Here is a 12,706-nt window from a genome sequence, read left to right on the forward strand (position 1 = left end):
GATAAGAATTTCAGTAACTAATACTAAGTTTCAGTTCGATAGGACTGACGGTGTTCAAAAAATCCCCAAAATACACAGACACAGAAACAAACCTTTTTTCTATATCATGAATCCGTGATCAGTCAAAATCTCGAGTTCGAATTTTTGCATGATCACCAAACTTCATCTATTGTTACTACGTACATATGTAGATAAGGTAAAAATATAGCAATTGGATTTCTTTCATCTTTTATGGACTGAGCATTTCTCTGACAAGTGCATAAACTTGGGCATAACATGTGTACATACACAGAGCCGGCTCGTGGCGTGTGCGAAGTATTTGGCACACACAGGCGCCTAAAATATTTCGAAAAATGCTATAAATTTTTCGATATATAAAAATTCTTATAAACCATCATGTTTTCGACTTACATGAGAATAACGATTTTAAAAATCAACAAGCTGACTGTACATACATATATGTATCAGAAATTTATCTTTATTATTTTTTATTTTAGACATGTCAAATCTAAAACTCAACAAAATTTATGATTATTATTTTATTTTTATTTTAGACAAATCAAATCTAAAACTAAACAAACAAATAAAAATATACAACTAATGACTAAATGTAAAATAAAATGGTAAAAATATCATATAATTCAATAAATAAAGTTGATAGAGATTTCCAAAGTTTTGCCAAATTCTCAAATGGCAAGTGGTCTGTGGCTGAATGTCTTATTATGATTGACGTATTTTGAAGGATCGAAAAGTGTCAAAGGTAATCCCACGAGTTTGATGATCATCAACTTGTACCGATATTTCGATATTTTCTGTTGTCGTTTCTGTTATTGTTTCCGGCTTTTTATTAAGGGAATCGGCAGCAGCGTTTGAGAAGTATCAAGAGATTTTTTTCATTTTTAAACTTCGGGTTAAACTTATATGCTGAATTCCACCGCGTTACATGAAAAAAAACGCCCTGTATGTATGTATTTGAAATACATTTCAAGATCAAAAATAAAATTATTTATTATTTAAAAAAAATTAAAAATATTAAAAATATCTTTCTATAATTGTTATGATTATGAAAAAATATTCGTTTTAACTATTTTTACTTTATTTTTCTTTAGAGGGCGGCATTTTGAACTCTACCTAAGGGCGGCACATACATATTATAGTTTCGGGACGTCACTGTTAATAGTGAACATAATTATTTACATCGATCATGTAGTGCAAGACAACCAACAACGTTTCGAAATTTTTTTGCTGTAATAGCGAAAAGAAGAATTTTTTAAATATTTTTTATGAAAAAAAAAACATCTTAAAGCCTTATTTCAGCACTTGTGGTCTTTTGACAGATGTGTCGATTTTGCACAACAAAGATATGAGATACACGGGGATTTTTGCGCTCTCAACCCAAAATCACCATTTTTGCACTCAAGGTCCTTTTGCATTACATGTTCGACATATGCACCATCTACATATGTACATATATACTTGTGGTTAACATTAACGTTAGTCATTTTTATTTTATTTTTTACAAGGCTGTTATTAGCTTCACTTTGCCTATCAGTCTGACAATATTTCCTACATTCTTCTGATCGCTTTTTAAACTTGGCCATTTTACGAGGTTTGGCAGCCAATTGAGATTTCAATTGTTTCCGTTAGTTCCATGGTGAAAAATAATCGTAATAAGCACGTTTACGAATCCAAAAATGTTTTAAATTAAAATGTCTATTGGGCTAAGTACTGTTGTCTCTAACTTTTTTTTTTACAAGTTCTTATCAATTTGAATTTCAATTATTAAATTATCGAATTGGATATATTTCAATTAAACCATTTTTACTAATTTCCAATACGATGGAAATTTTAACTAAAGAGATTCAAGAATTTCTGAAATCTCTCTTATTGCACTGAGCAACAAAAAAATCACGTTTTTGAGTTACCAGAGCGGAGACTAACCAATCTTTATTAAGTTTGACCCACTGAATTCGAATAAGATAATGATTTTTGTTGATTAGTGGTTGTTTACGAGATATGAGCGTTTAAAAAATGCGTGATTTTTACAGTTTTTTGGTGGTTTTTAACTCAAAATCTAGTATTGCTGTGCTCATATTGAGTATTATAATCAATAATCAGAAGCTTTTTCTATTGATTACGATTTTTTATTGTTTTGAAATACTTATAATTAATTGTCTAGCGAATTTTAAAAGTCAAAAATATATATTTTTTTACGGATTTTTTCTTCGTACTATGTTGCATTTATGTATTTGGCCAGTTTTTTATTTCATCACCTTTATAAGGATTGGTTTTCTATCTCAATATTTTTTTTCTTATCCTAACGTACTAACTCTAACTACTACTACTAAATGGTAAAGATTGGTTTGTCTCCGCTCTGGTAATTTTTTTTGTTGCTCAGTGTTATTAATCGATGATTTTATCAATATGACATTACCAAATCTCGCATTAGTTAAATTATTAATTTAAACGGTTTTGTATTAAATATATAATAATTTAAAGGCAATTCCCATTCCCAAGTCAACTGGAAGTTTATTAAGCATTAGCTTTTATATCCAAGCGAGGGTCGCGCGATATTAAGCAAGTAGCAGAATGGTACCGAGGGTTCCCATCAAAGGGAGCACATGACACAACAAACGGGAGGGTAGCAGGTGTTGTTGCCACTGTGTGGTGGATATGAGCTAATTTTTACCCCCCAAAAGTAAATAAGCGCGACCGTGGGTTAATAGCACTGGGTCCATTATTGCTCACCATTTCAATGCTAATATCTTCCGTGCGGTGGATTATTTATATTGAAAACATAATTCATATATCGATTCATATGCATATGACGTAAGTCGCCTGTCCTTGCTTTAATCACATTGAATATAAAAATTGCTCCCGAACATTTGTCATTTAAAATTGATCATAGTACATTATATTAGAACATTATATTAGATTAGAACACGGCCATGTAGGAATATTTTAAGTATGTATGTAGTATCGGAAATTGAAGAATATGGTTATCATGTATTTATAGATTCTTTTTATTTGTTCAAAAATCGGCCGCCACACAGAGTGGTATTTGGCCTCAAAAGCTGATTAAAAATCAAAAATTTAAAACTTTCACAAATTGAATTTATGTTGGGATCCCAAATCAGGTAGATAGATATGACGATACACTGTGGAGTCCTTACCTGGACTAAGCTTACTAGCCAAATGTAGTCGCAGTTGAATCCTGTCATTTGTGTAATACGCTTGATTTTGTTCGTGGTATTTTGTTGTTTAACAACCTTTCCTTGTGATTATTTTTTTGTTAAAAGTGTTTTTGGTGGAAAAACTTAGTTAAAGAATTCAGTTTAAAGATTAAACTAAGTTTCATTCATTTTAAAATTTTATTCTACATGTTTCGACCTGTCAACAAACCCTACTATTTTAACTTAGGTTTTCTTTACTTTTTTATACAAATTAATCTTTTTAAACGTATTGCGCTTATTGTAGCCGAATAAAATTTATGTAAGCTGAAACTTTAAGCTCTCTTCTTTTATCCTATTAAAACACTGTTTGCCCGAATTCGCCCATTAAAAAATAATCAATAATAATTAAGCGTATTTTGGTACTCCAATATTTTACTTATTTTCATTTTTTATTTATACTCTAGTTTCTGAGGATTCTGTGGGTGGAGCATCCAAGTAAAAGGCCAAAGTCGTTTCACAGCATTTATTGGTGATTAAGGAGATACACACACTGGCAATGCTCCGTCCAGAATGTCTTGATATGGTCTAAGTACCTCCTTATAAAGGACACGTCGCTCAGGGCATCGTCGACGTCCGGTTACTTCCCTATTGTTTAGGCATGTACCCGAATATGTATACCCACGACACTCAGTCCCACGCTATCACTGTCACTTCTGAGAAGGGACCGGGTGCCGTTACTACGTCAATTTGGTGGTCATCGTTTAGGCTACTTACTTTATCTGGAGATAATCCTTGAAACCAATTATAACGGTCACACAGTCTCTGGGACGCTACTCGGCCTAATCCGATTGCACTTACTCAGCGGCGTACTTAGCAATATAATAAGAGGAAGCACCGAAAGAATTTTTATTCAAAAATTCAAAGATTTAGAAGAAAAAAACTAATAACTGTTACAAAGTGCCCTCCTGCGAAACTTGAGGAATTTAAAAAAATTATCAACTGTTTATAATTGTCAATAGCTCGCATGTAATAGTACAGAAAGCTATTTTCTAGTAAAAAACATAAAAAAATATTTTTGTCCAGGTTTTCAGGCCAAATACCACTCTGTGCGCCGGCCATATTCTGGTCCACGGGCTTTAGTTTGTAGACCCTTATATACTCGGGCTGAGTTGTATTGAATTAGTGTTACTAAACATATTAAATTTAAATGTACGTCGAAAGGAACAGTGTATAAAAGTGAACCGCGTTGATTGATCACTGAAACGCACGCGAAGGCATGCGCCGAATTATTAATGTGAGAGAGAATGATTTCAGGAAAGTGTTTAAAATCTGGCGCAGCTATCATTCAAATTTTTCTTACATAAATTTTCATTTGTTTCACGAATTTACATCTGCATATAGTTTGTTTACATCGAGAGGGTATAGAAGAAAAAATGGCTTCTCGTCATTGGTTAATTTTAGTCGTGGCACTTTTTATTGACACCATATCCAATAATTTGATTTTAAAAGTTTTGAATTTTTAAATTTATAAAATTAAAATTAATTTTATATATTTTTTAAATGGTTTAATTTCAAATATTGCCTCTTCAATTTAATAAATGTGTTCATATTAAAATCGGCACATTTAAAATTTCTTTAACGCGGTACTAATGTCGATTGAATTCCTTAGCATCATTATTATTATCATCATAATTATCAACCTTTTATTATTAACTAATGGATGAAATGCTCTTCAGGTGTTTCCAATTCCAACCAACATACATACATTACCAACCGTTATCAATATGAATTGCAAATTTTGTAATAAAAAATTAAATTACCGGAAATTTTATATAAAAAACGCGGAAAATTCGACAATTTCTATAAAAAAGTGGAAAACCTAACCGACCATTTCAGCATTTCGGTCTGCAAATACTATGATGTCTAAATCAAATTTTTTTTAGAAGCTTTTTATTAGTTTCACTGACTATGCACGTGGTGAAATATTTGTGAGCTGATTTTGACCACTTTCATTCTTCCGATCGCTTTGATATTTTACAGACATACAAAGGCTAGCTCTAATTAAAGTCAGCAAATATCTCCGACTTAATGCTAGAAAAATTCACTAACTAAATCATCAAAATCGACTGTCAGATCGACGCGATGACAGCTAGATCAGATAGGCCTGCTTTGTAGTTCAAAGCTAGAGAGCAAAAAAAAAAGGTTCACCATAAAAATTAAAGATGCACGGCGAAAAATGAATAACGAACGGCGCAAAGTGGCTCCGGTATCTAGTTATAACAGTTACTTTTTCTACACTATCTCATATACTAAGCCCGCTTTAAAGGTTAATAAATTCGACCCATTAAGCCCTCAACATGACGCCACCCTCCCATCGAATACAGTCCTATATGGAGACCCTTTCGTCGGAGAACGAGATGATTGTCTCATTAAATATTATACTACAGGCTTTCATTATGTCCCGAAAGGTTATACCAGCCATGTTGATATCTGTCCATTGCCTGCATTGAATAATCTATTATCCTTCGACCAAATCATCCCCCTTTTTTGTACAGTTTTAATTGATTATTTCCTTTATGCTCGGCTTTCTCATATGACAACCATTGAAGAAGAACTATTCCCAAAAGACTTTGAACTGCATTGAAGGGAGTTCAAATATTTACTATAAGTAATTATGTTTGATCAAAAGCAACTATAGGGCTCGGAGTGCTGTCTTTCCTTGTAACTCAAGCTTTAGCTGTTGACGATTTCCACGCAATTGCAATTAGCGATTCGAATGACTGTCACTCGCTGCTAGGTTTTAAGTGTATTTTAATGTGATTGTCGTTTTCGGTACGCCATTCAATGATGAAAGTTTTCCATCGTTTCGGCAGGTACCACCCAGTTGGAAAATGTTCGGAAAAGTATAGCACGCGACATTTTCCGCGTCTGGCCTCGCATGTGCGCCAATCGATCCTGTTACGTAAGTGTCGGAAAACGCACACACAACCTCCACAAATAGTTACTAATTAATTAATTAATCGATTCACATCCAAAACTCCATCCGTCTTATCGGTTCGAATTTATATAGAGTCTGCTAACTGTAATTCATTGCGTATGATATTAAACTTTATTTATATAAATTAGAGCACAAGAAGAGATCCGCAAGGGAAGGTACCGCTAACTGTAAGCATTTCATTGACCAATACAAAAATAGTGTTCGAATTATTTCCAAAATATATGCAGGAATATTAACAAACATTTAAAAAATAAACCATAAAAACTTGAGCAGGGAACGGTAAACATTAATTTGTATTTTTTTTTTTATAATTTATTTCAATATTTAACGAAAACCAATCCGAAACGAATTACATATACGTTCTTTGTTTTATATCATCAACATCATCATCATCATTTACATCCATTCACTATCCACTGCTGAATGAAGTCCTCTCTAACACGCTTTGACTCATCCACTCATACCACAAATTTAGCTAATTTCTTCTACCTATCTTCCCTGCGGTTTTCCTTTTACCTTTTTGCATTCTCACGGGTACCATTATAGCACTTATTTTAACCACCTTTGACAAACTTTCGCCTATTATATATTAAAGATTATAAATTTGAAACTACATTCAAATAATGGTGACGAATGAGGGTAAGTGGTCAGTTTGGTAGAAACCATTTGAAAAATGAAATCGGACAAATTTAAAAACTCTGATTGGATATGAGTGTCCTGGAGTCACATATATCCAAGGTCTGGCCAGCAACACTAGATCAGAGCTCGAACCCGTGACCCCCTCAGTTGCTAGCGTTATACGCTAGCCACCGAACTATCTATGTATGTATGTATGCTGTTGGTTTTATTTTAAATGTAATAAAAAAACACGTTCATTTTCTTTAATTTTCAATAAATTGTCCTACATTTGACCCATATTTTCAACTCCAACGTCCTATATGTATATATTTATCCAAAAAATAACATGGTAGCCCTACATCGACACGAAGTTCAAACATTTGAAATCAGATTTCAAACTTTCCGTAGGGTTCTGCGGTTTGTTTCCGGTTTTGACATAAATTCAAACTATCCGACCTTGTAAATTAGTATTGCGTGTATTAAACCGGTATGCTAGTGTAGATAGATTGAGACATTAACAAAATAATATCGATTTAAAATTTCCATACGTTTGTTCAGTCCAATTTTTCTATAGATAATCATGCGATATTTCTATTTCACTCTTACACATTTTCTTTCAGACATTTTACATCACGCTAGATTAGGGCTGCCATAATTCCCGGTAGACCGGGACATCTCTCAGTTTATATATATGTACATACATATATCTGTGTCTCCATGTCCCGGTCAATGAGTTAGTTGTCCCAGTTTTCTATCTAGCAGTCAGTTAATCATAATGTAGTCAAATAAATATGTACAACTAAAGAATTAAATAAATATGAGAATGAAGCAGGGGCTCAATAATCGTGTTACCAATTCACCGGGTGACCTGCAATTACTTAATTTTATACACAGAGCCGTGCGAAGAGAGCGACGCTCCTGGGTTTCAAAATCTGGTGGCGCCAAAATTGTCATAACATATTTGCGCAACTCTCATCCATCTCACATTTTTATAATTTTGTCCACCCATCTTCCTTTCATTCTTTTATGTTCTATCGGGTAGCATTCCAGCACTCGTTTTGTCCACCTCCTTTTCCTATAATACCAAAATGAAAATACAAAAAGGGCTCCCATAATTTAGTCTAAATAACTCGCGAGCTAAGAATATTGAAATAAAGCTGCAAGTTTGTTGATTGTAGTTAAAAACATGAGTTTTTCCATTCTACCTTCTATTAGGGTGAAAACACACAGCGATGAACGTGGCACATGGTTTATTTGAGATAATGCGGTATGTCTTGTATATATTCATGGATTGTATCCTTGCTTGACGTGTATCTCGTATTTGAAGAAATGTAGGAGACCCCCTACAGCGGGGAGCCAAGCACACAACGTGCCGTTCTTCCCTGTGTGATTTCACCCTTATTCAATTTCTGAACGGTCGGCATCTTGACAATTATGGTAGCACTACGCTAGATATATAAAAAAAAACAAAAACAATCGAGTTCATTCATTCAATATGAACATATATAACCCATGTACATATACATATATGTATGTACATGGATCAATTTTTAATTTTGTAACTTAGTGGAGGAATGCACGCGAAATCATAATAATCGCTAGTTTTCGCCCAAAGCAACGTGTAAAACTTTTTCATTTTTTTAAAACTCAAATCAATATATCACCGAAAATAAAAATTTATTACAGCACCTTTTCACTTCTTCTTTGGTTTTGAAGTATGTAGATAAGGTTGCGGCAAACGTTTATGAATTTTGGAACGTATTTTTGAATGGCATAACTTGACTCGTATAATTTATTATTAAAACTCTTCATGAATATATATTATATATATAATTTGGAATAAATTTACGTGTAAAACGTTCATTTCTCATGGCAAATCGTGAAAATAGCTTAATCGCTACTATTTCATCAATTTACGCCTCTCTCAGCTATTATCATTTTCGAACCGATCACGCACAATTTTTGTCTATCTAAATATAAATTGATGATACATTCTCATATCGAATAAGTTTTTTTTTTTGTTAATTTCGATCAAGATGGCTTAGGTACAATTTCATGAAACCATACATACGATGATCACTTTTAACGCTAATAAATATTGACGAAATTCGATCGCATTTATTATTAGTCATAAGGTTTGAATTTCATCACCTCCCCTCTGTCCGAATTGAATAAGATGCTCTTTATTTCACGTATCATCACCCTTATTATAAATATAATTAGGGGATTGCGTTTCACCGCGCCTTCCCTCGCTCTGGACATCAAAAATACATACTTATATGTTTTCGTGTGTACTTTGTTCTTATAGTATATTTACTGAATCATCGCGATATTTGAGTAGAACTTATAATTTCAAAATCATTGGCAACTGGTGCCAAATAAAGACTAGAAGGCATTTATGAGATATGCTTTAAAAATTATTGATGAAAAATATTTGCAAAAGTAATGGCTTATTATTCAAAACCAATGTTGCACCTCTATATAGAATATACAACACTACGAAATATATGTAGAAGTAAATGTATCGTTTTTAGAAGTATTAAATCGTAAAATGTTAACATATAAAAATATTTTAGATAGCGCTACGGCGTAGAACTAACCTAAACCATATTTTTGATTTTTAAATGCTTTTTATTATTACGAAATTATGTTCACAATACATCTTATATCTATTTTAATAGCTACTGATTTACTAATCATTTTATATTTTACAATTTAATTTAATTTGGTTAGTAATCATAGTATTATATTATTCTAATGTTAATGTACAGCATAAAAGGAAAAATAGCTCAAAAACCTATTTACAATTCTTATAAATGCTCATAATACATCTAATACAAAATATTAATTAAAGTCTCTCTAAAGTCGATGACCTAAAGCAGATTGTGTTCAGGTAATCTGTGTTTAAACCTGAAGGGTATAGACATTTTGTTGTAATCACCGAGACTCTTAACAAGTGTGTTAGTATGGTTATTCGTGATTCTGTCATAGAATCTACTGGTTAGTTTGTTAGTAATGTCTGTAACAAACGGAATATTATATATGGCATGCAGTTTTTTCAAGTTAGTATATATGTATGGGCGTATTATAAATTATTTTTAGGGATTTATTTTGTATTACTTGGAGCTTGGAAAGGTTAGTATTCGAGGCGTTATTCCATACAGATGAAGCATAGGTTAATAATGAGCGCGCGATATAACTTTATTTTATTTTGAGTTGATAAAGAACTATGGCGATTAAATATTGGATATATTGAGGATATACCCCGCATCGCCTTGTCAACTTACATAGATTCGACCAAAAAATGATATAATTTTAACTTTCAGTTTCGAAGCCTTTTTATTGCATCTACACACATATGTACATATTAAAAAGGTTATATCAAGTCATTCGGATGTTGCATAAAGGTCAATGCACTCAGAGATATATGTACATACATACATATGCCACGTTATCTACTTAATATAACGAGGAGACAGTAATACGACTAAAGGGTTAGAGATACTGAAATGGTAACATACGTCACATACATATGTATAAAATTGTCAAGATATTTGAATATTATCCAAAATAATGTAAATAATAAAAATAAACGTAGTTGATTTTATCAATTACTAGCTGAACCCGGCATGCGATGCAATGCCACAATAATGCATGCAATTCCCGTTCCCGTTCCCGTTTTCATACTCATTCCCGTTCCCATTTGAAATTATTCAATTGTTTGTTTATTTTACCCTAACAACGTAGGTAGCAACGCGAAAACATTTGAAATTATGATATGTCTATAATCTCGGAAAAGAAGAATAAACGTGTTACAGGCCACCAGTATTCAATGTCTTTAGTGGATTGAGCAGTGATAAACTACATATATAAAGTGCAAAATTGGGCAATGCGTGCAATTTTGAATGTGAGGAAACGTAAGAATGTTAATTATATATTAGTAGAGTATATTAGAAATAGTCTTAAATTAAGCACTTTAAAATTTGTATGTAAGCTTGATAGTAATCTATAACCTATATATTTTAAAAATTATATAGTTAGGAATAGAGATAGATATGCATAATCATAAAACTAGAAATATGAATAAATTTACTATAGGTAGAGTAAAGAAAGCAAGAACTGCAGGAGGTGTTTTCTACAGAAGTGTTCAAATCTATACTACCCTTCCTGAAAATATTACAGGTGCTAATAACATTGGTGCCTTCTTGAAGGGTGTTAATGGATACCTCTGTGGAAGATGTAATTATGTAAGCTAAAATGCAATGTTCGATCTATATATGTATTATGTTATAGTTATTAATTTTAGTTTGTTATTTTGTTTACTTGTTTTAATTAGCAACTTTCTATAAAATGAATAAATAACTAGTATTTTCAAATAGTGTTAAACGCAAAACATTAGATGTATTTAATGTTTTGCGAGATATTTGTCGAAATGGAGAAAAATGGACTCATGCCACTTCCAACATATAGCGGCTCATATTTTCGCGTACTAAATGTTTCATTTGTTTTCATTTGAATAAAGGATTAAATTTGAGAAGTATGCTACGAAAGAAAAAACCGGTATATTTCGATATTTGAAATTTTTTCCGAATATCTATTATTATTTTGGAATAATATCATAATACGGACAACTTTTTAAAAAGCGGCAACAACGTGGTGGAAAGAGTCAATAATTTCAAAATCTTGGGTGCCATTTGGTTGAAACGTGTGAAAGTAATCAGTTAATTGGCGTTCGATGGAGCAAGCAAGAGCTGCATTCTTAAAAATGAAAAATGTCCTAACCACACGTGATCTCAGCGTAGCACTCAGACTTTGACTCCTACAATGTTACATTTTCAGCATCCTTCTTTATGAGACAGAAGCATGGACCCTGACAGATGCCATGTGTAAAAAGCTACAGGCCTTTGAGATGTGGACATACTATGTATGTATGTATTTACAGAAGGATGCTGAGAATCTCATGGATGGCGCGTCGAACTAATGACAAGGTGCTGGCCCTGATGGGAAAACATGTCAAAGTACTCAAAAATAAGAAAAGGCGCAATTGGACGTGTGATGCGGAACTAGAAATACGATCTCCTGCGTCTAAGCATCCAGAGAAAAGCCAACACAGTCGGGGCATCTTGGTTAAAGAATCTTCGGCAGTGGTACGGCCTCAGCACCGAGTTCGAGGGTGCTAACTTTTTTTCGTGGAATTCTATTGCGTATGTTATTTTTGAGAGCCTTTGAAAATTCAGACTTGTCGAAACTGCCTTACTATTCAGGGATCCCAAATCCGAATATTCGAATAGTTTTTACACGAAATTATCTTTTTATTTTCAATCTACAGCATATTTAGTTCTACATATTTGATGTTCCGGATAATGATTCTCTTAAAATTTTAATAATGTATTGAACTTCTTAAAACTACAAATAAATAATTTAAAGCTACTATTCAATATTCAATATTCGAATATTTGGGATCCCTACGTACCACTCATACCAACCTTACATTACGTACCACTCATAACAATCCCACACTATGATTATTAACAAAATCAAATTAAAATTGCAAAATAGAAAATTATCAGTAGATCAATCAGATAAATAGATTATATAAGATGTGTTGTGAACATAATTTAGTAATAATAAAAATCAAATTAAACAAATGAAAATACCTGTTGAATAATCAAATTCGGCGGGTGACCGTAAAAAAGTCGACAGTGAAAAAGTCGAAAATATTCGTTTACCATGCATACATATGAAAGGTAATTGGACTATTCGTCACATTGGGGTGGTCACAAAGACAATTTTTGCCATGAAAATCGCGAATACACAATATTTGGCACTCAAGTTCTCGTTACTATGATAGTTATCGTTAGTATGATGGACTTTTCGGCTGCCAGATGTTCCGTTATAGAGATTTTGGTGACTTTGT

The sequence above is a fragment of the Arctopsyche grandis genome, chromosome 11 (assembly GCF_051622035.1).
Source record: "Arctopsyche grandis isolate Sample6627 chromosome 11, ASM5162203v2, whole genome shotgun sequence".
Taxonomy (NCBI): Eukaryota; Metazoa; Arthropoda; class Insecta; order Trichoptera; family Hydropsychidae; genus Arctopsyche; species Arctopsyche grandis.